This window comes from Hyla sarda, chromosome 8, assembly GCF_029499605.1.
Source record: "Hyla sarda isolate aHylSar1 chromosome 8, aHylSar1.hap1, whole genome shotgun sequence".
In the NCBI taxonomy this organism is placed as follows: Eukaryota; Metazoa; Chordata; class Amphibia; order Anura; family Hylidae; genus Hyla; species Hyla sarda.
In genome coordinates, this window is record NC_079196.1 from 98786824 (window position 1) to 98813813 (window position 26990).

The window sequence follows — 26990 nt, forward strand, 5'->3', positions numbered from 1 at the left end:
GATAGATATACAGATTATTGCTCCCTGTTGTCAGCCATAGTTTGCATAGAGATAGATATACAGATTATTGCTCTCTGTTATCAGCCATAGTTTGCATAGAGATAGATATATATAGATTATTGCTCTCTGTTGTCAGCTATAGTTTGCATAGATAGATATACAGATTATTGCTCTCTGTTATCAGCCATAGTTTGCATAGAGATAGATATACAGATTATTGCTCTCTGTTGTCAGCCATAGTTTGCATAGAGATAGATATACAGATTATTGCTCTCTGTTGTCAGCCATAGTTTGCATAGAGATAGATATACAGATTATTGTTCTCTGTTGTCAGCCATAGTTTGCATAGAGATAGATATACAGATTATTGCTCTCTGTTGTCAGCCATAGTTTGCATAGAGATAGATATACAGATTATTGCTCTCTGTTATCAGCCATAGTTTGCATAGAGATAGATATACAGATTATTGCTCTCTGTTGTCAGCCATAGTTTGCATAGAGATAGATATACAGATTATTGCTCCCTGTTGTCAGCCATAGTTTGCATAGAGATAGATATACAGATTATTGCTCTCTGTTATCAGCCATAGTTTGCATAGAGATAGATATATATAGATTATTGCTCTCTGTTGTCAGCTATAGTTTGCATAGATAGATATACAGATTATTGCTCTCTGTTATCAGCCATAGTTTGCATAGAGATAGATATACAGATTATTGCTCTCTGTTGTCAGCCATAGTTTGCATAGAGATAGATATACAGATTATTGCTCTCTGTTGTCAGCCATAGTTTGCATAGAGATAGATATACAGATTATTGCTCTCTGTTGTCAGCCATAGTTTGCATAGATAGATATACAGATTATTGTTCTCTGTTGTCAGCCATAGTTTGCATAGAGATAGATATACAGATTATTGCTCTCTGTTGTCAGCCATAGTTTGCATAGAGATAGATATACAGATTATTGCTCTCTGTTGTCAGCCATAGTTTGCATAGAGATAGATATACAGATTATTGCTCCCTGTTGTCAGCCATAGTTTGCATAGAGATAGATATACAGATTATTGCTCTCTGTTATCAGCCATAGTTTGCATAGAGATAGATATACAGATTATTGCTCCCTGTTGTCAGCCATAGTTTGCATAGAGATAGATATATATAGATTATTGCTCTCTGTTGTCAGCCATAGTTTGCATAGAGATAGATATACAGATTATTGCTCTCTGTTATCAGCCATAGTTTGCATAGAGATAGATATACAGATTATTGCTCTCTGTTGTCAGCCATAGTTTGCATAGATAGATATACAGATTATTGCTCTCTGTTGTCAGCCATAGTTTGCATAGAGATAGATATACAGATTATTGCTCTCTGTTATCAGCCATAGTTTGCATAGAGATAGATATATATAGATTATTGCTCTCTGTTGTCAGCCATAGTTTGCATAGAGATAGATATACAGATTATTGTTCTCTGTTGTCAGCCATAGTTTGCATAGAGATAGATATACAGATTATTGCTCTCTGTTGTCAGCCATAGTTTGCATAGAGATAGATATACAGATTATTGCTCTCTGTTATCAGCCATAGTTTGCATAGAGATAGATATACAGATTATTGCTCTCTGTTATCAGCCATAGTTTGCATAGAGATAGATATATAGATTATTGCTCTCTGTTGTCAGCCATAGTTTGCATAGAGATATATATAGATTATTGCTCTCTGTTATCAGCCATAGTTTGCATAGAGATAGATATATATAGATTATTGTTCTCTGTTATCAGCCATAGTTTGCATAGAGATAGATATACAGATTATTGCTCTCTGTTATCAGCCATAGTTTGCATAGAGATAGATATACAGATTATTGCTCCCTGTTGTCAGCCATAGTTTGCATAGAGATAGATATATATAGATTATTGCTCTCTGTTGTCAGCCATAGTTTGCATAGAGATAGATATACAGATTATTGCTCTCTGTTATCAGCCATAGTTTGCATAGAGATAGATATACAGATTATTGCTCTCTGTTGTCAGCCATAGTTTGCATAGAGATAGATATACAGATTATTGCTCTCTGTTGTCAGCCATAGTTTGCATAGAGATAGATATACAGATTATTGCTCTCTGTTATCAGCCATAGTTTGCATAGAGATAGATATACAGATTATTGCTCTCTGTTGTCAGCCATAGTTTGCATAGAGATAGATATACAGATTATTGCTCTCTGTTATCAGCCATAGTTTGCATAGAGATAGATATACAGATTATTGCTCTCTGTTGTCAGCCATAGTTTGCATAGAGATAGATATACAGATTATTGCTCTCTGTTGTCAGCCATAGTTTGCATAGAGATAGATATACAGATTATTGCTCTCTGTTGTCAGCAATTAGTTTGTATAAAACCTGTGGGGCTTGTGAATATATGTCCGTGCTCCCTGTTCCCGGTCATATAGACTACATAGAACCTGTTGAGCTTGTGGATATAAGCTATTGCTCCCTGTTATCTGCTCTAGTGTATCTGTTCTATCACCTTCTACTCTGGTGGTTGTGTGATTGTATGTCATCACTATGGTGCACTAATATGCATATTTCATCCTGAGCCTCTGTGTTGGAATAGATAGGTCTAGGCATGTAATGTGGCCCAGAAATCTGCTTCCTGCATTCATTGACATTTTATTATTGTTTAATATCCAGCACTTACCGTATTTTTCGTCCTATAGGACGCACCGGCGTATAAGACGCACCCAATTTTTAGGTGCAAAATCTAAAAAAATTAAGATTTTGAAACCAATATTGGTCTTCAATCTATGGACCTCCAGATGTTGCAAAACTACAACTCCCAGCATGCCCGGACAGCCGTTGGAACATCTGGAGGTCCGCAGATTGAAGACCACTGCATAGGAGGTAATACTCACGTGTCCCCGCCGCTCCGGACCCGTCACCGCTGCCCTGGATGTCGCTCCATCGCTGTCGCCGTGTCCCCGTCACTCCGGAACATCTCTGCTGCCGGCCGGGTATCCTCGCTCTCCGTCGCCGCCATCACGCCGTTGCGCACGCGACGACGTGATGACGAGGAAGGAGAGCGCCGGCCATACAGGGGATCCCTGAACGGAGAAGACACCGAGGAGGCAGGTAAGGTCCCTCCCGGTGTCCTGTAAGCACTAACGCGGCTATTCAGTCGGGCTGTTCGGCTGAACAGCCGGGTTAGTGTCACTTTCCTTTCAGACGCGGCGGTCAGCTTTGATCGCCGCGTCTGAAGGGTTAATACAGGGCATCACCGCGATCGGTGATGTCCTGTATTAGCCGCGGGTCCCGGCCGTTGATGGCCGCAGGGACCGCCGCGATAGGGGTGTATTCGCCGTATAAGACGCACCAACTTTTCCCCCCCAGTTTTGGGAAAGAAAAAGTGCGTCTTATACGGCGAAAAATACGGTAATTATTAGAATATTCAATGGGAATATTTGCTTGGGTCCTGGGCTCCGAGCAGCAGAAGTCTTCCTCAAAATGTATGAGAAGCGCAGTCATCCTCTTTTGGCTCCAGTGTTTAGAAGTTCAGGAAAAATAGAGCTCAGTTTATACATTGTCACTACAAGTTCTCCTCTCATTGTAGGCATCAAACTAAAGTAGTTAAATTGGGTATGAATGACATCAGGCAGATGATTTTATACATTATCAGGCAACAGGTTCTAGTTTGGCACATGGCAGTCAATGTGAATATCGATATTCACAACTTACCGTATTTTTCGTCGTATAAGACGCACTTTTTCTTCCCGAAAACTGGGGGGGAAAAGTTGCTGCGTCTTATAAGGCAAATACAAATTAAAACCCTGTCCTATCGCGGCGGTCCCTGCGGCCATCAACGGCCGGGACCCGCGGCTAATACAGGACATCACCGATCGCGGTGATGTCCTGTATTAACCCTTCAGACGGGGCGATCAAAGCTGAACGCCGCGTCTGAAGCGAAAGTGAAACTATCCCGGCTGCTCAGTCGGGCTGTTTGGGACCGCCATGGTGAAATCGCTGCGTCCCGAACAGCTTACAGGACACCGGGAGGGACCTTACCTGCCTCTTCGGTGTCCGATCGGCAAATGACTACTCCGTTCCGGGATCCCCTGCATGGCCGGCGTTCTCCTTCGTCGTCATCACGTTGTCCCGTCATCCAATAGGAGCGGCGTGCATAGCGGCAACGGAGAGCGAGGATACCAGGCAACAGAGACGTTCCGGAGCGACGGGGACACCCCGGGGACGCGGCGATAGCGATGGAGGGCGATATCCAGGGCAGCAGTGACGGGTCTGGAGCGGCGGGGACACGTGAGTATTACCTCCTATACCAGTGGTCCGCAGGTTGAAGATCACTGTCCTATACTTTACATTGTATTTGGTTCAGAATCTTTTTTTTCTAGATTTTCCTCCTTTAAAATAGAGTGCGTCTTATATGCCGGAGCGTCTTATATAGCGAAAAATACGGTACATCTTTGATACTAATATTTTAGACTTTACTGTACTGAAAAGTTTTATAGCCTTCTCCTTCGTCTTCTCAGATACAGAATTGGGGGAAGAAGTCATAATAGTAACCAAGGATCATGTTTGTTCTCTTCCTTGTCTTGTCTCTGGTCCCAAGGATCTTTAGGAAGTTCCTTTTGTGGTAATAGCAGTTCTCTGTCTCCAGATCATTCTTGTGGTGCTGTAATTAAAGGGGTATTCCAGGAAAAAAAAAATTATAGTAACTGGCTCAAGAAAGTTAGACAGATTTGTAAATTACTTCAATTAAAAAATCTTAATCCTTCCAATAATTATTGGCAGACTTGACTATGATGTAGCAGCTTGACCTTTCGGTCCCTATGGGAGGGGATCTGCGAGGTCTTGGTTTGAATTTGCTATCATTATGTTTGGTTGTATGCAGAAAACCGGTCGATTTCACCACTGCTCCCAAAAAGTCTGATTGGCTCCTATCAGTTATCTGGCTGTTTTCTGGCACTTTGGACTTTATCAAATGAAATCTAGTCTTGATCCATACAGAAAACCAACAACCAGTTCATACCACAAGCAGGGACGTGCACAGACATTTTGGGGAGTAGGGGCTTAAAGGGGTACTCCTCCCCTAGACATCTTATCTTATAAGATGTCAGATCGCCGGGGTCCCGCTGCTGGGCATCCCGCTATCATTACTGCACAGAGCGAGTTCGCTCTGTGCGTAATGACAGGCAATACAGGGTCCAGAGCGTTGTTACGTCACAGCTCCGCCCCTCGTGACATCACGGTCCGCCCCCTCAATACAAGTCTATGGGAGGGGGCGTTGCGGTCATCACGCCCCCTGCCTTAGACTTGCATTAAGGGGGCGGACCGTGATGTCACAAGGGGCGGAGCCAGGAGCTGCTCCGGCCCCTGTATCGCCCATCATTACGCACAGAGCGAACTCGCTCTGTGCAGTAATGATAGTGGGGTGCCGCAGTGGCGATCCCGGGGGTCCCCAGCAGCGGGACCCCCATGATCTGAAATCTTATCCCCTATCCAAAGGATAGGGGATAAGATGTCTAGGGGCGGAGTACCCCTTTAAGTAGAAAAAAAAGAGCACTTCTAATTAAAAAGTGTTTGTAAAAACCTTACATATGTTACCACAACAAAATTCCTGAGGTAAGGTAAATCTTTCAGTCATAGGGGTGATGGGACCTGCACCACCCCCCACGGAGGTCCCAATCAGTGAGGGCATTAAAAGGCAGGGGCTCAAGCCCCCTTTTCAGCCTATGTATGCATGTCCCTGACCACAAGTATCCAATGATCTTAAAGCAACATATTAGAAGATCTTCTGTGACAGAAAAGACTATACCCTCAGAGTGTGACTTGAACCTCTACAATTTCTAGCAGACTGTAGAATTAAAGGGGTACTCCGGTGAAAAACTTTTTTTTTTTTTTTTTCAAATAAACTGGTGCCAGAAAGTTAAACAGATTTGTAAATTACTTGTATTAAAAAATCTTAATCCTTCCTGTACTTATTAGCTGCTGAATATTACAGCGGAAATTCTTTTCTTTTTGAAACACAGAGCTCTCTGCTGACATCACGAGAACAGTGCTCTCTGCTGACATCTCTGTCCATTTTAGGAACTGTCCAGAACAGCATATGTTTGCTATGGGGATTTCCTTTTACTCTGGACAGTTCCTAAAATGGACAGAGATGTCAGCAGAGAGCACTGTGCTCATGATGTCAGCAGACAGTTCTGTGTTTCAAACGGAAAAGAATTTCCACTGTAGTATTCAGCAGCTAATAAGTACAGGAAGGATTAAGATTTTTCAATAGAAGTAATTTACAAATCTGTTTAACTTTCTGTCACCAGAAAAGTTTTTCACTGGAGTACCCCTTTAAGGAGTTCCAAAAATTGTCTTGTGCCTCCAGGCTCAACAGAAGATTGGAGAAGTTGCACTTCTGCAGGATGCCGATCAACCAGCGGTAGATGTTCTCTGTTGGTGAAATTGCTTTTTAAATGATCTTTCCTCAATCTCCCTTCATTAACCCCTTAAGGATGCAGCCTGTTTTTACCTAAAAATAACCGGGTCCAATTTTTCTAATTTGGCATGCGGCTCTTTAAGTGGTAATACTTCTGACATGCTTATACTTAGCGATGCGATTCTGAAATAGTTTTTTCATAAGATATTGTACTTTATATTAGTGTACAATATTTGTTGATTCAAGCAGCATTTTTGTCAAAAAATCCCAAAAATTTTTAAAATTTCTGACGTTCTTTTTAATGGCATTTACTGCACGGTGGAAATTATGTTATTTTTATTCTGTGGGTCGGTACAATTATGGCAATACCCAATTTATATAGCTTTTTACTTTTCACTCCAAAATCTTTTTTTTCCCTTTTTGTGTGTTGCCATGTTCTATTTTTGTCCAACGCCATTGTGTCAGAGTTTATTTTTTGTGAGACAATTTTTTTGACTCATGCTTCCTTTTGATCTTTTTTGCTCCACACTTTGGACCAGAATTTGCGATTTTTTAACTTGCTGTTCACCATGTGGGAAAATACCTATGGCAATACCTACTGTATGTATAGGTTTGAGTGTTTTTTGTTTTTTTTTAAGGCGTTCACTGTGTGAGATAAATACCATTATCATTTTATTGTACAAGTCATTACGGAGTGGCAATACCTATTATCTATAGGTTTAGGTGTGTTTTTTTTTTTTTTTTTTTTTTTTTTTTTTGGGGGGGGGGGTGATATTGGGAAAGGGGCATTTATTTTATACTTTGTTAATTTACTAGCTTAGTACCCGGTGCTGCCCGGTTTTTCCTACCTTATCCTTGTGGGGGAGGAAAAGCAACAAAGGAGGAAGCTTTTGTCCTCATATCCCGACCCCAAATCAGAGCGAAGCTTGTAGAGTAAGGCACCAGAAGTCCTATATACTTGCATGGGACTTGAAACAAGAACCCCATCCTTCACATATGGGGGCAGGTTAGGGGTTAATTTAACTATTATATATTTTTTATTGACATATAAGGAACATGTTACCAATAATTATCGAAATATCTCCAGCCGTTTGGAAGTTATGCAGTAACATATATTTCCCATAGACTTGAATGGGACTTTAAATAAAAACCCTGACTCTCACAAATGGGGGTGGTAAGGGTTAAATTACCTATCCTATGTTTGTTGTTGACATATAAATAACATGTGTGCCAAGTTTCATGTTAATATCTTTAGCGGTTTGGAAGCAATGCTGGAACATACACACATACGTTGGGAGACATTTATCATTAAAAGTGTACCCTACTCTTTTTTTTAGCGATCATTTTCCTTCTAACTTTTTGCTTATCAGCGTGTAATTTATCATCTGTGTCTACTAGAGATGAGTGAACTTACAGTAAATTCGATTTGTCACGGACTTCTCGGCTCGGCAGTTGATGACTTTTCTTGCGTAAATGAGTTCAGCCTTCAGGTGCTCCGGTGGGCTGGAAAAGGTGGATACAGTCCCAGGAAAGTGTCTCCTAGGACTGTATCCACCTTTTCCAGCCCATCGGAGCACCTGAAAGCTGAACTAATTTATGCAGGAAAAGTCATCAACTGCCAAGCCGAGAAGTTTGTGACGAATCGAATTTACTGTAAGTTCGCTCATCTCTAGTGTCTACCATAGATAATGAATTCCCCGCTGCTGTGCACGTTTGTTTGTTTTGCGCAGGGTAGAGAGGTTTTGCACGTCTGCTTTTGGTATGCGTACTTTTGCGCCTAGAAATCGGGGTTAGCGCAATATTTTGTGACTTATTACAAATGTCGCATATGATAAATAAGGGTGCAGTGCATGTCTAAATCAGAAAACGGTGTACTGCTAGACAAAACGCTCTGAAACTTCTATTCAAAAAGTCGCATATAAGTCGCTAAATTTACATAACTGCGACATTCAAGCGCCAAAGATAGAGGGAAAAAAATGTCTATATTGAATGATAAATGTCCCCCATTGAGTTTTATGTACACTGCTCAAAAAAATAATGGGGATCACTTAAACAACACAATGTAACTCAAAGTCAATGACACTTCTGTGAAATCACACTGTCCACTCAGGAAGCAACACTGATTGACAATCAATTTCACATGCTGTTGGGCAAATGGAACAGACAACAGGTGGAAATTATAGGCAATTAGCAAGACACCCCCAATAAAGGAGTGGTTCTGCAGGTGGTGACCACAGACCACTTCTCAGTTCCTAAGTTACTGGCTGATGCTTTGGTCACTTTTGAATGCTGGCGGTGCTTTTACTCTAGTGATAGCATGAGACGGAGTCTACAACCCGCACAAGTGGCTCAGGTAGTGCAGTGGCACATCAATGCGAGCTGTGGCAATTAGGTTTTCTGTGTCTGTTGGAAGTGATGCAGTAACATATAACATGCATCAGGAGACGTGGAGGAGGCCATAGAAGGGCAACAACACAGCAGCAGGACCGTTACCTCTGCCTTTGTGCAAGGAGGAGCACTGCCATAGCCCTGCAAAATGACCTCCAGCAGGCCACAAATGTGCATGTGTCCACTCAAACGGTCAGAAACAGACTCCATGAGGGTGGTATGAGGGCCTGACATCCACAGGTTGGGGTTGTGCTTAAAGCCCAACACGGTGCAGGACATTTGGCACTTGCCAGAGAACACCAAGATTGGCAAATTCGCTACTGGCGCCCTGTGCTCTTCACAGATGAAAGCAGGTTCCCACTGAGCACGTGACAGGGTCTGGAGACGCCGTAGCAAGTGTTCTGCTGTCTGCAATATCCTCCAGCGTGACCGGTTTGGCAGTGGGTCAGCAATGCTGTGGGGTTGCATTCCTTTAGGGGGCCGCACAGCCCTCTATGTTCTTGCCAGAGGTAGCCTGACTACCATTAGATACTGAGATGAGATCCACAGACCCCTTGTGAGACCACATGCTGGTGCGGCTGGGCCCTGGGTTCCTCCTAATGCAATGCAAAGCTAGACCTCATGTGACTGGAGTGTGTCAGCAGTTCCTACAAGAGGAAGGCATTGATGCTATGGACTGGCCCGCCAGTTCCCTAGACCAGAATCCGATGGAGCACATCTGGGACATCATGTCTCACTCCATCCACCAACGCCACGTTGCACCACAGACTGTCCAGACTGCCACCTCATCAGGAGCCCAGGCGTTGTAGGGAGGTCATATGGGCACATGGAGGCCACACACACTACTGAGCCTCATTTTGACTTGTTTTAAGGACATTATATCAAACTTGGATCAGGCTGTAGTGCGGTTTTCCACTTTGATTTTGAGTGCAACTCCATTTCCAGACCTCCATGGGTTGATAAATTTGATTTCCATTGATAATTTTTGTGTGATTTTGTTGTCAGCACATTCAACTATGTAAAGACAAAAGTATTTCATGTGATTAGTTCATTCATATCTAGGATGTTTTATCTTAGTGTTCCCTTTATTTTTTTGAGGAGTGTATATAGATTGAAATTTTTTTTTTTTATATTTTTCACTTTTTACAGGTTATACTATGCTGCAGTACATCTGTACTGCAGCACAGTATAACTGTCAGTATAAACTGACATGTAACCTGTGTGAACCAGCCTATGGCTTGACCTCAACAGGCTGCCATATTACGCAGAAAGGAGGCCATCAGCTGGCCTCCTGCTGCCATGGCAACCAACAGGCTCCCATGATCGTATCACAGGATCGGCGTTGGGGAACAGGGGGAGCCTCCTCCCCTTCTCAATCCCATAGATTCCATGATCAGGACTGATCAAAGCATCTATGGGGTTAATGCTGCCGAGACCAGGATTGACAACCAGGTGCCACCGGCATTCTCCTGCAGCGCATCGCGCTGAGCAGGATATCACCAGGATATATGCATACGTCCTGGGGCAGGAAGGGGGTTAAGAAATCTTACAGAAGCTCTCCACTGAAGATTTGTGATGGTCATCCTGTATGGCTCTGAGTCTGGTTTTCAAGCTATTGCATATATGAGGAAGAATTCTGGAGGTTTCCTCTGCACCAAGATTAACTGTAGACAAGATTGCTATTACCTTTGCAACAGGCTTCAATAGTCAAATTTGAAGTGAACAGAGAAAATACTCTTTTCTGATCATTCAACCTTCATTGTCGATTCCTTGCTTCAGAAAATAAGCTATACATTGGGTCCATTAACAATTACATTTTCTCTTCTGAAGTATCATCTGTTATATAATGACTGCAGAATGTGAAGTCACTATTTATTTGTTTATCATAAGATTCCTAAAAGTGATGAGAAAATTGTAATCTGATTTGGGTCCTTCTGAGAATTTCTCATGTTCTGAGAAAGATCTACTAGAACGATGAAAGAAATGTTAGACTTCCTTCATATATCCTAGGCCAGTGATGGCTAACCTATTTTTATTATTATTATTATTTTTTTTAAATACATTTTATTCCAAAAGTATGCAATATACAGATCTGGATGACCGGATCCAACATCAAGCAAAAATAGCTGACATGGTAATCTATAGTTGTTACAAAAATCACTGACATAGGATATAGGCATGCATATCTTCTGGTATTTTACATACAGTATATGAGAGAAATAAGAGGCAGTTGTGCAAAAATGTACATAAACCATGGAATAAAAACAACATTAAACAAAGAAAACCAAATAACCTTCCCATTGCGGTGTGGTCAGAATAAAAGAAAAAAGAAAAAACTGTGACACTATGCAAGACCCCGAGTGGCCCATTATATTGCGAGAACTTGTAGCAATCTATCAAAAGCCATTGCCCGCTCATCTTCTGTCTCCGTACCCCTTGGCAAAAAATGGAAACAGAAACATCTATTACCAAAGCTCTAAGAGCTCACACAAAGAGGGTCTTAGGATCATTTTAGTCTGGTAATTTAAGGTTTCCCAAGAAGTTCCTCAAACTTTCCAAGCAATACCAAGAGGTAGATTTAAAATGACCCACTATTCTATAACGTTCCCCAATATCAGAGAGGTAGTGAAGGTAAGCCCTCCACTTTTGAAAAAAGGATTTGGCATGTAATTCTCAATTACGTATGGCTAACAGCATTTCTTTATGTAAAACTGAATGGAACTCAGACTTAACAACCTCTAAGTGCGGTACCGATGGCACCAACCAGTGACGCAGCAGGCATTGTTTTACAACCAGGAATAACAGATGAATACCTTTAGACAACCCTCCACGGTCAGGGGGGTCTGATTCCCGGACAGGTACATAATGGAACAAATACGGTTCTGGAGATAGTGGCAAAGAGCAGCCCCAGATTTGCAATAGTAAGTCCCGAACTTCACCCCACAAAACCCCAACCTGAGGGCAGTCCCACAGACAGTGCCATAGATCTGCTCCGAAAAATTGACATTTCGGACAATGGGTAAGATAAGGGGGAGGGGGGGTCCCACCATGCCACTTAAATGCATATGTTGCTTTGTGTACTACCCTCCAGTGCATTTCTCTCAACTGTGCATTTGGAGTAGCGCCAGCCACCGCAGTCAAGCCGTCTTTCATATGTGCTTGTATGTCTGTGCCATCCAAATGAGTTGACCATTTGATGAGTGCCCTCGCCGCCGCTCCCTTTAACGCTACATCCCTGATGGTTGCGTAGATGAACGAAAGGTTATAGTGTGTCGCCCCGGCACCCATCAGCCTGTCAAAGTCATTTCGTCTTTCCACCACCGCATATCCCCGTACCAAGGCACCAAAATAAGAGCAGAACTGATTGTACAGCCACCGGTGAGAGGACGGTAAGTCATATTTAGTTCTGAAATCTTCCCAGCCTAGGAACACTCCACTGACCTCGTTCAGAAAATCTTTAAAGGAAAGAATGTTTTTAGATTTCCACAAACTACCAATTGGGTTTCTGGCACAGTGCTGCAAAGCCGGTGTGTGCCATAACTGGTAAAACTTTGATAAACACCATGGTAATCCGTAGAGTTTGCGGACTGCTTTCCAAGTGGCTAGGGTGTCACTAAACAACACATTGGTACGTATGGCACGGGGCATATCTTTATACGAAAGATGAAAAAGCGTTTCTAGTGACCCTAATGTACAGAGTTGTAGCTCCAAAGTTGTATTAGAAAAATATGAAGTAGTATGGGCCCAGTCCCTCACATGTCGTAAAAGTGCTGAAAGGTTATAGAATCGCACATTGGGTACCTGCAACCCTCCATCACTCCTACTCAAACACAGTGTGTCATATGCCACTCTAGGTCGTTTTCCGGCCCATATAAATTTAGTGAAGCTGCCGTGAATGCGTTTAACATCTACATGGCGTAAAAGTATCGTTTGCAAGGGATACAATAATTTTGGGAAAGACATAATTTTAATGAGATGGACCCTACCCGATAAAGACAGAGGCAGAGACACCCAACGGTCCAGTTCTTTCTCTAGTTTTGCTATTAAGGGTGGATAATTTAAATTATATAGAGACAAAGGTGTACTTGTATCTTTATGCCCAAGTAAGTGAGATATTGTTTAGCTATTTGGACTGAGGGAACTGACAACGGTGTTGGTGAGGGGTGACCCAGATACAACAGCTGACATTTATCTATGTTGACCTTGTTACCTGAGAAAGAGCTAAATAAAGAAAGCACGTCAAAAACATCACTAAGCTGTGCAGTGGGATCCTGTAAGTACAATAAAGTGTCGTCGGCAAAGCAGCTTATTTTAATTTCAGATGTGCCCACCTTTATACCCTGATATACAGGCATCTGCAGGAAGTACTGGGCCATGGGTTCTAAAGCTAAATTAAATAACAGGGGTGACAAAGGGCAACCCTGCCTAGTCCCCTGATGGAGAGGGAAGGGAGCCGAAAGGTATCCCGGTATATGTACTCGGGACAACGGGGCGCTATAGAGAGCTGACAAAAACGTTCGGAAGGGTCCCACTATACTCGCCCTTGAAAGGACCACATCCAGCCAGGCCCAGTCAACGTTATCGAAAGCCTTTTCGGCATCTAAGGCCAAGAGAGCCGGGGCCTGGCCAGAATATGACCCAGAGTTGACCGCTCCCTGTACAGCTAGGACCGTTCGGATGTTAGATACCGCCGCTCTACCCTTTATGAAACCAACCTGATGTGGGCCTATCAGGAGGGGCATCAAGGTGGCAAGTCTATCTGCGAATATCTTTGAAAATATTTTGACATCAACATTTATCAATGAGATGGGGCGGTAGCCCCCTGGAGAGTTTGCATCTTTACCCTGTTTATGTAATACCTTAATGTGAGCCATATTACTTGATTGTGGGAGGGATCCTGTTGCTAGAATATTAGTGTATACTGTCTGTAAGGTAGGGCTAAGTTTATCTTTTAGTAATTTGAAAAATTCCCCTGCATATCCATCAGGGCCTGGCGCCTTATTGTTTTTTAGTGAGTTAATAATTCCCAATATCTCCTCAGATGTAATCGGGGCAATAAGAATATCCCTATCTTCATCAGATAAAGATGGCATAGAAATGGCATCTAGGAATTTCAATCCCGCCTCTCCATCCAAGTGCCTTTTAGCGTAAAGATCCTGATAGAATTGTTTAAAAATATCAACAATTTTCCTGGGATGTTTGTGCAGTATCCCCTGCCCGTCTTTCAATGGTCTAATCGGCTCCATCAGTCTCTGTCCCCTCGCCAAATTAGCTAAGAGTCGCCCAGATTTGTTCCCGTGTCTGTAGAACTCAGCCAGGAATCTGTGCTTATGGTAAGTGTCCACCGCCGCCTGAGCTGTCTCAAAAGCACGTTGAGCCTCTACCCAAGCCCTTTTAGTTTCGTCAGATGGAGAAGTCAGGAAAGTAGTATACGCCCTTCTCAGGTCAGATGTCAGGGTGTCATATTTTTCCTTGGCCTTCTTTTTATGATATGAGACATGAGCTATTATGTTCCCCCGGAGCACCGCTTTCCCCGCTTCCCAGAAGAGGAAGGGGTCAGAAAAATGTTCTAAATTATTTAATGAGTATTCCTCCCACCAATGTCCTAACAGTTGCGTGAAAGATTCGTCTTTCGACAAATAAGTAGGGAATCTCCACACTATATCCGAACCCGGGGGTAATGTCGGCGCTAGTTCCACTCCCACCAGTGCGTGGTCAGAAATAACCAAATCATATATGTGGTCTCGTGTCACCTTCGAGAGTAAAGAGTGCGATAACAAGAAATAATCTAACCTGGACCACGACCGATGGGAATGGGAGTAGTGTGTGTATTCTCGTTCCGTCGGATTATGGTGTCTCCAGGAGTCACACATCCCCGTCACGTCAAGAAAAGATTGTAGGTAAGTCTCATCCTGTATTGAGGTAATAAGGTTAGTACGTTTTCGATCCTCCTGTGTATGTAATACAGTATTGAAGTAGGTTCTAAATCCCCCTGAACGCGTGTGGCAAGGGCATCAAAATATGAAGATTTGTGTACCTGAGGGCCATACACATTATACACACTAAATTTGGTCTCCCCCTCCCCCAACAACAAATGTTGCAACATGCCCTCCCCATCCTCCCAGTGTGACAGTATGGATTGGGCTTTGTTTCTATGTACCAGAATCACCACACCTCCCTTCCTACCTACTGCCGGTGATCCCAAGACCGCCCCCACCCACCTCTTTTTAAGTCTAAAAAAAATCTTCCTTTAATAAGTGGGTTTCTTGCAACAAAGCCACATCCGCTTTCAGTTTCTGTAAATGTCTGAGCACTAAGGAGCGTTTCCCTGGAGACCTCAAACCCTTCACATTCCACGTAACAAATTTCATGTCACGATGACAATGGCCACATGGATGTACATGCAAGTCAAAATAAGCATATTCAGCATTAGAGTGAGCATAAGAGAACTCAGAACCCGGAAGAGTATCACAGTAGGAATGAACACCATTGCATGGGAAGTAAACCATATAAATAACAGCATAAACAACTGAGAAAACCCCCACAAAACCCCCTCCCCCTCTAAACAAGTGGGTATCCCCCTCCCCAGCAGGTAACAAGTAATTAAGACTTCACTTTTTTCGCAGATGTCCACTGGGACCCCGCTTTCCCAGTGTGTACTACCATCATAGCCGGACATCCGTACCCAGTGTGCGACCAACCTCCCCCCGACCATTAGAAGAAGATGAGACCAGCATTAGGTAGAAAGTGGTTATAGAAGCAAGGAATCAGATTTTAGTTAGTAAACGGAGAGAAAAGAAAGGATGAGAAAAAGGCAGCCAAATTACGGAAGCATGAGGAAAGCATGGGAGATCCCGCACGAGAAACCCCAGAGAAGGAGTATAGTAAAAGAAAGATTAAAAAGGAAGACGTGGGAAGAAGAACTAGGAGAAATAAAATATAAGAGGAACAGAGCTCGGTCTCCCTGTTCTACGCACAATGGCAGTCGTACATATCAGACAGCACACTAGTAATTCCGTAGTGCCATAGATGGAAAAAAAATAGAAAAAGTGGGAAATAATAATGGGAGATAAAAAATAAAAGAAAGAAAATAAAGAGTCAAGTGCGGAGTCCCCACAAAAAATCATCCAGGGGTAGTCTGCCAGGTACAAAAGAAAAAAAAAATAATCCAACAGTCAGACTTCATGCAGTCCAGAAAAATATCAAGTGCAACAGTCCTCCTTCGTGAGAGAACAAAAAAGGTGTGAATCACAGGATGTGAGGAGCTGAAGAATCTTCAAAATTTATGTTCCACCATGGAGGAGAAACAATAAACCATCTCACTCCATCATAGTGACCGCCTGTGGCGGGCTTGTGTGACGTCGTCTCTTGTTATGTTCCGTGGCAGTATTAGCCTCCACCGCCGCTCTCAAAGCCAGCACCGCTTGAGCCTCCTCAGGTGTGCGGTAAGTGTCAGTAGGGCCATCTGGTTTGAAAATGCGCAATGTGGCTGGGTACTGTAAGACAAATTTTCGTTGCTGAGCAATCAGCTGGGAACAGATGGGTGCAAAAGCCTTTCTTCGTTTAGCCACCTCGGCCGAGAAATCATTGAAGAGGAGGACACGGTGCCCCCGTATGAGCAGTGATGAGGTCATCTTCTTGTATGTAGACAAGATGAGTGCTTTGTCCGCATAGTTGAGATACTTGGCGATAGCTTGTCTCGGCCGGCCAGCATCAGAGGAGGACGCAGCAACACCCTGCGATTTCTGTGGCCCCAATCTATATGCTCTTTCAACAACATACTTTGTAATCAGTCCCAGCGCCCGAGGCAACTCCTCGCCATAGATAGATAGCAGCTGGTGTGCTGGGATTGTTTCAGGTAAGCCCACCAATCTCAGATTGCTCCTTCTGGAACAATTCTCTAAGTCATCTGTCTTTTCTTGTAGGGCTTTAGTGAGTTTCAATGACTGTTGAAGTTGCTGTTTAGTGGACATTATTTCCTCCTCTGCTACACTCAGTCGCTCCTCCAACTCTGCTATCTGCCCAGTATGGAGCACCACCTCCCCCTGGACAGTGGAGAGCGCTGCAGCGATGGTGCCTTCCAGCTGCTGTTTTATGTCAGGTAATATAATCTTCGCTACCTCTGCAGCCATTAACGTGGCCAGTGTTTTAAAAGACATAGGCAGTCCAGGTATGAGCAGTTCATCAGTATCTGAGTCTGTAAAGGGCGCCATCTCTCCTGTCTGCTGCGCAGCCTCGCCTGCGGCGCGAACCGCCGCCATCTTACAGACACTCGTCTCCCCCTGCTGTTGCGATGTGTTGTCTGCACGCTGGCCGTGACCGGTCCCGCTCCGGTGCAAAAACTTGTCCATCCGGTCCTCTGGACGTTCCGGAATCTGTTGAATACGGGTAGGGACCCGAGAATGCCGATAATAGCAGCGGGGGACGGCTGAACAGTCACGGTCGGTACGGAGCTCAGTCGCTTCGCTCCCTACATCCGCGCGCCGGAACCGGAAGTTATGGCTAACCTATTGCACAGGTGGCACGCCAAGCTCCCTCTGTGGGCATGTGGCGTTAGTTCACCATCAGCCCATTCGGAACATCCCTGTGTCCCGTAAGAACTTTTCGGGACACAATTATGCCCCGGTTACCTTTCTGCGGCCCCGTGTTAACTTTAAAAACGCAGGGGCCGCCGGGAGGTAGCGCACGCAGGGACATCGCTGACGTCCCGTGTGTGCGCCCATAGCAACAGCAGAGCAGAGAAATGAGGAAGACGCGATTGCATGGTAAGTTACCTGTATGTTGTACATCATCTTCAGTATTCTGACCACCACTCCTCCGGTCCCGGGAACTACTGCTATGGCCTGTAGGCCATAGCAGTAGATTGTGACACTGGACCAGAGGAGCGATGGTCGGAACACTGAAGTGGGGCAGTACACAGGCATACAGCCTCAAGCCATACACTGTATATGGCTGAAGGCTATATGTTTGTTAGTGCAGTATAGTTCCCCACATTAGGTTGGCAGTATAGCTCCCCACATTAGGGAATAGTACTGCACCTAATGTGGGGAAACTGTACTGCACCTAATGTGGGGGAACTGTACTGCACCTAACTATACTGCACCTAATGTGGGGGAACTCTACTGCCAACCTAATGTGGGGGAACTATACTGCACCTAATGTGGGGAACTATACTGCTCCTAATGTGGGAAGCTATACTGCAACTAATGTGGGGAGAACTATACTGCACCTAATCTCGGGAAACTATACTGCACCTAATGTGGGGGAAATATACTGCACCTAATGTGGGGGAACTATACTGCACCTAATGTGGTGGGAACTACAACCTAATGTGGGGGGGACTTATACTGCAAGCCTAATGTGGGGGAACTACAACCTAATGAGGGGGAACTATAAACTATCAATTGAAAAAAAAAAAAAGTTTGGATCATTGAACTCTGTTGTTGTGTTCTTTTAAAACAAAAGATGTTAATTAGTTATGGTAACTATATGAGTTGTTCTTTTCTAAACTTAGTATTCTGATTTAATTGCTGTGTTGGCACTTTGAGGGGAAAAAAAGTTGCCGTGCATTACGGTTTGGGCACTCAGGCTCAAAAAGGTTCGCCATCACCAGAGGGTGGAGTTTTTAGGACTTTGACCCTCTATTGTACCTGAAGTCTCTTTATTGCAGAACAGTAGAAGAATAATCTTCCTTGGATGTCAAGAGTGCTCTCTAGTCTTGTCCAAATAAAAGTGTTGACAAAACGTTTGTGTTCCCAGGCCAGAAAAGTTGAAAATGTCATAGATCTGGAGTGAAGTTAGTGTTCTACCATCTCTCATCTCAAATTTTGTAATTCTTCTTTATCCTCAGGCAGTACAGATGGGATCTAAAATAGAAAACCATAGGGGAGGGTAAATCTTAAAAAGGACAGCAGCATCACAGGCTGACTTCTTAGAAGCCTATACTTAACCCCTAAGGACCAAGCCCATTTTGACCATAACCTCTTAAGGACGCAGGGTGTACCTGTAAGCCCTGCGCCCGGTCACGGTATTAAAAATGGGATCACGCCGGGTCGGTCCCGGCTGCTAATGATAGCCGGGACCCTGGTGTAATAGCACGCAGCACAGATCGTTGTGCAACACGCTATTAACCCTTCAGATGCGGCGATCACACAAGTTGATCGCAGCGTCCAAAATGAAAGTAAAAGCTTCGCGGCAGCTCAGTCGGGCTGATCGGGACTATCGCGATAAAATTGCGATGTCCCGATCAGCTAGGACGTGAGCGGAGGCCCCCTTACGTTGCTCCGTCGCGTCCAATCGGCGTTTGATTGCTCCAAGCCTGAGCTTGAGCATTCGAGCCCCTAGAACGCTAATCCAATATAAAGCTATGGCTTTGCAGGGATCAGTGTAAAAAAAATCAGTGTGTGCAGTGTTATAGGTCCCTATGGGAGCTATAACACTGCAAAAAAAAAAAGTGAAAAAAAAAAAAAGTTAATAAAAGGTCATTTAACCCCTTCCCTAATACAAGTTTGAATCACCCCCCTTTTCCCATAAAAAAAAAACCTGTGTAAATAAAAATAAACATATATGGTATCGCCACGTGCGTAAATGTCCGAACTATAAAAACATATCGTTAATTAAACCGCAAGCGATCAAAAAGTCCAATCAATACAAAAATGGTACCTCTAAAAACTTCAGAACACGGTGCAAAAAAAAGAGCCCTCATACCGGCCCATACGCGGAAAAATAAATAAGTTATAAGGGTCACAAGATGAGAATTTTTAACGTATACATTTTCCTGCATGTATTTATGATTTTTTTCAGAAGTACGACAAAATCAAACCTATATAAGTAGGGTATCATTTTAACCGTATAGACCTACAGAATAAAGATAAGGTGTAATTTTTACCGAAAAATTGTAGAGTAGAAACGGAAGCCCCCAAAAGTTACAAAATGAAATTTTTTCTTCAATTTTGTCGCACAATAAATTTTTTTCCGTTTCGCCGTGGATTTTTTTTGTAAAATGACTAATGTCACTGCAAAGTAGAATTGGTGGCACAAAAAATAAGCCATCATATGGAATTTTATATCTGACCACTGTCACAAACTCTCTGCTTGTAAGGAAATGGACATTCCAAATAAATTATATATTAATTTACATATACAATGTCCACTTTACATTTACATCATAAAGTTGACATGTTTTTTACTTTTTGAAGACAGAGGGCTTTAAAGTTTAGCAGCAATTTGCAAATTTTTCACGAAAATTTTAAATCAGAATTGTTTTAGGGACCAGTTCAGTTTTGAAGTGAATGAGGGTCTTTATGTTAGAAATACCGCACAATGGACCCCATTATGAAAACTTCACCCCTCAAAGTATTCAAAATGACATTCAGAAAGTTTGTTAACCCTTTAGGTGTTTCATAGGAATAGCAGCAATGTGAAGGAGAAAATTCAAATCTTAATTTTTTTACACTAACATGTTATTTTAGCCATTTTTACAAGGGGGTAAAAGGAGAAAAAGCCACCAAAATGTGTAACCAAATTATTCTTGAGTATGGAAGTACCTCATATGTGGATATACAGGGCTCTGCAAGCGCACTACATGGCTCAGACGGGAAGGAGCAACAATGGGATTTTGGAGAGCAAATTTTGCTGAAATGTTTTTTGGGGGGCATGTCACATTTAGGAATCCCCCATGGTGCAGGAACAGCAAATTAAAAAAAAAAAAAAAAAACACATGGCATACTATTTGGAAAACTACACCCCTCAAGGAATGTAACAGAGTATAGTGAGCCTTAACACCCTATAGGTGATTGACATATTTTGTTAAAATATGACTTGAAAATGAAAAATTATTTTTTCACTAAAATGCTGGTGTTATCCCAAATTTTTGACAAGGGGTAATAGGAGAAAATGTCCCCCAAAATTTGTAACTCCATTTCTCCAGAGTACGGGAATACCCCATATGTGTCCCTAAAATGTTGCCTTGAAATACAACAGGGCTTCAAAGTGAGAGAGTGCCATGCGCATTTGAGGCCTAAATTAGGGATTTGCATAGCGACGGACCTGGATGCAAGCATTACACTTGCCTCCAAAATACCCTACAGCAATGTTTCTCAAACAGGCCACCTCCAACTGTTGCAAAACTACAACATCCAGCATGCCTGGACAGTCAGTCGCTGTCCGGCAATACTGGGAGTTGTTGTTCCGCAACAGTTGGAGGCTCCGTTTTGGAAACAGTGCTGTACTAGACAATGTTTTTTTTTATTTTTATTTGGGGGAGGGAGATAACTGTGTAAGGGTGCGTGTATATATGTGTTTTTGTGACTTTATTTTGTGTAGTGTAATGTAGTGTTTTTAGGGACATGCACACTGGTGGGGGTTTACAGCCAGTTTCCCACTAGGAGTTTGAGCTGCGGCGAAAAATTTGCTGCATCTCAAACGTGTAGCAGGAAACCCATTGTAAACCCCCGCCCGTGTGAATGTACCCTGTACATCCACATAGGGGAGGGGGGTGCTAATCTCCAGCTGTTGCAAAACTACAACTAACACAGCATGCACTGACAGACCATACATGCTGGGAGTTGTAGTTATGCAACAGCAGGAGGCACACTGGTTGGGAAACACTGAGTTAGGTAACATACTCTCAGTGTTTCTCATCATGTATTGACAGCCTAAGGGCATGCTGGGATTTGTAGCTATGCAACAGCTGAAGGTACACTACTACAACTCCCAGCGTGCCCTTTGGCTGTCTGCGCATGCTGGGAGTTGTAGTTATGCAACAGCTGGAGGCACACTTTCATAGAAAAAAATCCAGCTGTTGCATAACTACAACTCCCAGCATGCCCTTTGGCTATGCATGCTGTGAGTTGTATAATACAACAGCTGGAGGTACACAGCACTCGCCTCCTGCTATTGTATAGTACAACTCCTAGCATGCAAAGCCACAGGGCATGCTGGGAGTTGTAGTTATGCAACAACCGGAGGTACAACTCTCAGCATGCCCTTTGGCTGTCTGTGCATGCTGGGAGTTGTAGTTACGCAACAGCTGGAGGTGTGCCTCCAGCTGTTGCATAACTACAACTCCCAGCATGCACAGACAGCCAAAGGGCATGCTGGGAGTTGTAGTTGTGCCTCCTGCTGTTACATAACTACATCTCCTAGCATGCCCCTTTGGCTATGCATGCTGGGAGTTGTTGCCAAGCAACAGCAGGAGGCAAGGCTTTACCTGCTGCTGCTGCAGCACTCATTCAGTCCCTCACTGCCTCATCTGGACCTGGGGCCCTCCTGCTGGCTAAGAGTGATTGGGGCTGTCTTGGACAGCCCTGATCACCCTTTTTTTTTCTGGGTCACCGGAGACCTGATTACTGTTCCGTTCACCATCCAGTTACCAGAAATGTCCAGGGCGTACAGGTACACCCTGGGTCCTTAAGTCACAGGACACCAGGTACACCCTGTGTCCGGGACGGGTTAAGAAACAGAATTTTACAGGTTAACAGTGGACCAGGAGGCTCCATTATAGACTCTAGGGCTAGGTTCAGACTACGGAATATCCGGGCAGAAAATTTCCGCCCGGAGATTCCGAGTGCTGCCAGCGCTGACTGAATCAGTCAGCGCTAGGACCGCGTGGACACTGCAGTCTCCAATAGACTGCAATGTGTTCCGCACGGATTTCCGCCTGAAGAAAGAGCAACCCCTTTCTTCAGGCGGAAATTTCCAAGCAGATTTTCCGTTCACAAATTCCGAAGTGTGAATTTGTGGACGGAAACCCATTCACTACACTATACATTTTAACAAGCGGATTTTCCAGTTTCTTAGGCTAGGTTCAGACTACGGAATTTCCGCCTGCAATTCCGCTTTGAAATTGCAGGCGGAAATTCCGTAGTCTGAACCTAGCCTAAGAAACTGGACCTACTTTGCCAGTCAGTTGGAAGTTGAACTGGCAGAACAATCCTTGCTGGAGAAAAAAAAAAGTTCCCTTTTCTCGAGTCAGAACATTTTTTTTATAGATTTTTCTGTGACCCGTCTCTATTTAATACACATATGTGAGCCGCAGGAGAGGGTTTCTATTAGGCCAAGGATTGTTCTGCCATTGTTCTACTAATTTCTTGATTTATCTTGCTAGGTGGACGGTTTTAGAGTGGAGTCTGGATGAAATATCCAATCTGTGCTGCTCTCAGACTCGAGGAAAGCATAATTACATGTAAGACAAATTTTGTCAATATAAGTAGTTGAACAAAAGATTCTGCTCACTGGGGCTATGCACCACTCACCCGTCTGTATAGTATGCACTTTGCTACGTTTACGCCAATCAACCATCTGTTTGGTCCGCTTGCTGGCTGTGATGTGTGCTCCCTGTTGTGTTTCTGCTCAGGGTTTCAAAGCCTCTAAACCTATTCCTAGCAGCAAGGCCATTGCTAGGTCTGCAAAGACCAAAGGCTAGAGCCCAACCGCCATACTGTTAGTGACCATATCTAACCAAAACTAAGACCAATATTACCAATAATACTATTACAAAAAACAGAAATTCTCAGCATCTCCAAACAAATGAAACACGTGCACAGGGGCACACGGTTAGTTTTGTGTGTTACCAGTAGGGACAAATAATACCGCCATACAATGACCACAACCACCATTACCACTGACTAATAATACTATTTGTTACTGAATAAAATTAACCCCTTAATGACGAAGGGTGTTTTCCGTTTTTGCATTTTCATTTTTTCCTCATCACCTTCTAAAAATCATAACGCTTTCAGTTTTGCACCTAAAAATCCATATTATGGCTTATTATTTGCACCACCAATTCTACTTTGCAGTGACATTGGTCATTTTACCAATGACCAATTGGCTTCCATTTATATGCAGTGCATTTTCTGGTAATAATTACACCTCTTTATTCTGTAGGTCCATACGGTGAAAATGATACCCTATTTATTAAGGTTTGATTTTGTCGCACTTATGGAAAAAATCATAACTACATGCAGGAAAATGTATATGTTTAAAAATGTCATCTTCTGACCCCTACAACTTTTTAATTTTTCCACATATGGGGATGTATGAGGGCAAATTTTTTGCACTGTGATCTGACATTTTTATCGGTATCATTTTTGTTTTGATTGACCTTTTTGATCGCTTTTTAACTTTGGAATATTTTTACATGTACGCCATAGACCGTGCGGTTTAATTAACTATATATTTTTATAGTTCGGACATATACGCACATGGCGATACGACATATGTTTATTTTCAGGTTTTTTTTATTGGGAAAAGGGGGGTGATTCTGACTTTTATTTTGGAAGGGGTTAAATGATCGTTATTAACACTTTATTTTACTTTCACTTTAAACGCGGCAATCAACTTTGCATCTGAAGGATTAATACCGGGCATCACCGCGTAATACTGGGCGATATCCGGTATTAGCCGCGGGTCCTGGCTGTTGATGGCCGCCGGGACCAACGCGATATGACGTGGGGTCAGCGTGTGACCCCGTGTTCTATCGCGGGAGCCCGCTCATGACGTATGCATGTGTCCTGTAGCAGGAAGGGATTAACTATACAAAAGACCAAATTACATTCACGATACCAGGTGTACAAAGGATCTGTATACCATATAAGTGATTATATAGAGGACCATATAGATATATATACCAGCTGAACACAGGCTCTGTATACCACATAAGTGATTATATACAGGACCACATAGCGGTAGTGAGCAGCAAAATCTACTAAAGCAAATCTGCAGCAGAAAATACACACGTGTGAACATACACATAAAATTACATCTAGGGACTCAGATGGTGTCTTTTTCTTCTCTATTTGGATGAGACCAACATGACAGTTTCTTCGAGCCATAACTTCCTCTCTTCGGCATCCGAAGGACAAACAAATTAGACTCTAGTGTAGAGGAGGGCAGTGTGAAAATTAAATTTCCCCAACTATAGGCCTCCACACTATAAAAAAAAAACTTGCCCCCTTGTTATCCCGCTCAGTAAAAATGGGCACGTAGGTAGCCAAGTAGTCAGGTAAGTAGGTAGGTAGGTAACTAGCCAGGTATCCAGTTTTTTATTTTATTTAGGTAAGTAGTCAGGTATGGAACTACAATATACAAACAAGGAGAGCGCTCCTAGTGTGATACCGTAATGCAAAGAGAAGATGAACAAACAAGAAAAACTTGCTCACCAAGTATAGTTGTACTGCAACCAAGTACAACTATGGTGAAGGCGTGAAGTAACCCTGCAACGGGCGAAGAACGGCAGCTGCTCCTGGACACACAGGTGAAGCACTCAGACGGATCCCTCCAAGGAACAGCCCAGGATAAAGGCAGCGCCACAAGACTTCAAAGGTAAAATGGTTTATTTACCTGGCATGCAACGCGTTTCACTGGATAACCAGCTTCATCAGGCAGGACTGATGAAGCTGGTTATCCAGCGAAACGCGTTGCATGCCGGGTAAATAAACCATTTTACCTTTGAAGTCTTGTGCACTGCCTTTATCCTGGGCTGTTCCTTGGAGGGATCCGTCTGAGGTATGGAACTAGGCAGTTAGGTAGGCATGTATGTAGATAAGTTAGGTAGCCTGGTATGACAGTAGGTATTTCCCAATCAGCTCTTGCAAAATTATAACTCTCCGCATGCTCGAACAACCTTTGGCTGTCTAAAGCATACTGGAAGTAGTAGTTTTGCAACACCTGGAGGTACACTGGTTGTGATAAACTGTCTTGGAAGGCTTCTAAGGCAGCGTTCCCCAACTAATGTACCTCAAGTTGTTGCAAAACTGCAATGCTCAGGTTTCTCAAATAGCCTGTGGAGACACCCTGGTTGTGGAACATGGTCTTGGAAGCCTTTCAAAGCAGTGTTTTTTTTTTTTTTTTTTACAACCAAGGTGCCTCTAGATGTTGCAAAACTACAACTCCCAGAAAGCCCAGTCTGGGCATGCTGAGAATTGTAGTTTTCCTACATCTACTAAGAGACATAAGATGACGGTGGGATTGTGGTGTGACCAACATCTTTACCCCACCTCTTCACCAAGTTGGTCAATGTAGGCAGCATAGTTTCCCCACATTAGGTAACAAAGTCCCCCCCACAGACAGACAGATGCACTCACCTGGAAGAGCTTCTTTTCTCCGGCGGCGGACAAGTGACGTCACCGATGTCCTCCTGCGTGGGTCGGCGGAGGAACGTCACTTGCGCGACATCCCTCGCCAGACCCGGACTAGCCGGCAGGCTCACTGGCTTAAAGTTGCCTCTGCGCAATAGCACAGCGGCCGCTTTAAAACAGTGAGCAGCAGCGCTGAGACCCAGGGCTATAGCCCTGTTAGCCCCCGCCCTGGCGATGCCCCTGCCTAGCAGATTGACTAGGGAGTTTATTAGATAATATTTTGTGGACCAAGATCACCAGCTTTTGTGAAGGCTCACTCAATTTGCTCAGTGGCTACCTCCTGTGTGGAAAGAAGTCTTCTTCCCTTGGACCAAATCTGTGATGCAGCCTCCTGGAGCTCTGTCAGTCATTGTCACAGATGCCAGGATTTCCAAATACTCTGCCTTTGAGCAGACTATTCTGAACTCTGCTTTGAATGAGTGCCCTGCCAAATCCTGTGGGCATGACGCATCATCAGTAAACAGGAAGTAGCGGAGAAAAATTGGTATGGCGGCAGGTGAGTATACATTGTTTATTTTTATTTATTTTTTCCCCTAAACTCACATCCCAGGCATGTTAAAAAAAAAAATAAAAAAAAATAAAAGGCTACTTTCACACTGAGTATTCAGGGCATATTCATCCATCATGTACTGTTATTTTATGGCGTTTTAACACCTCTGCCTACAGAATCCCACAGCCGGGACTACTACTACTCCCATCAAGGAACAGACTTGTTTCTATGATGGGAGTAGTAATTTCCCAGCTGCGGGAGTCTACCCCCATCATGGAACAGACTGTTCCATGATGGTGTTTGTAGTCCACGGGCTGAGGGATTGATCTCATCGGGTCTAACTTCATTGGCCCCAGTGTGCTTACCCTTAATCTCTCTCCTCCCCCAGTATCCTTATTTCCCCTCCCGGTGCCTGCGCATCTTCTTGTGCAGGGCAGCAGCGGGAGATGTCGGGAACCAGGGTCGGTAAATGAATGAATCCGACATGTCCCGCATGTAGGCTTCATTCATTCTCCTCTGCTGCTAGC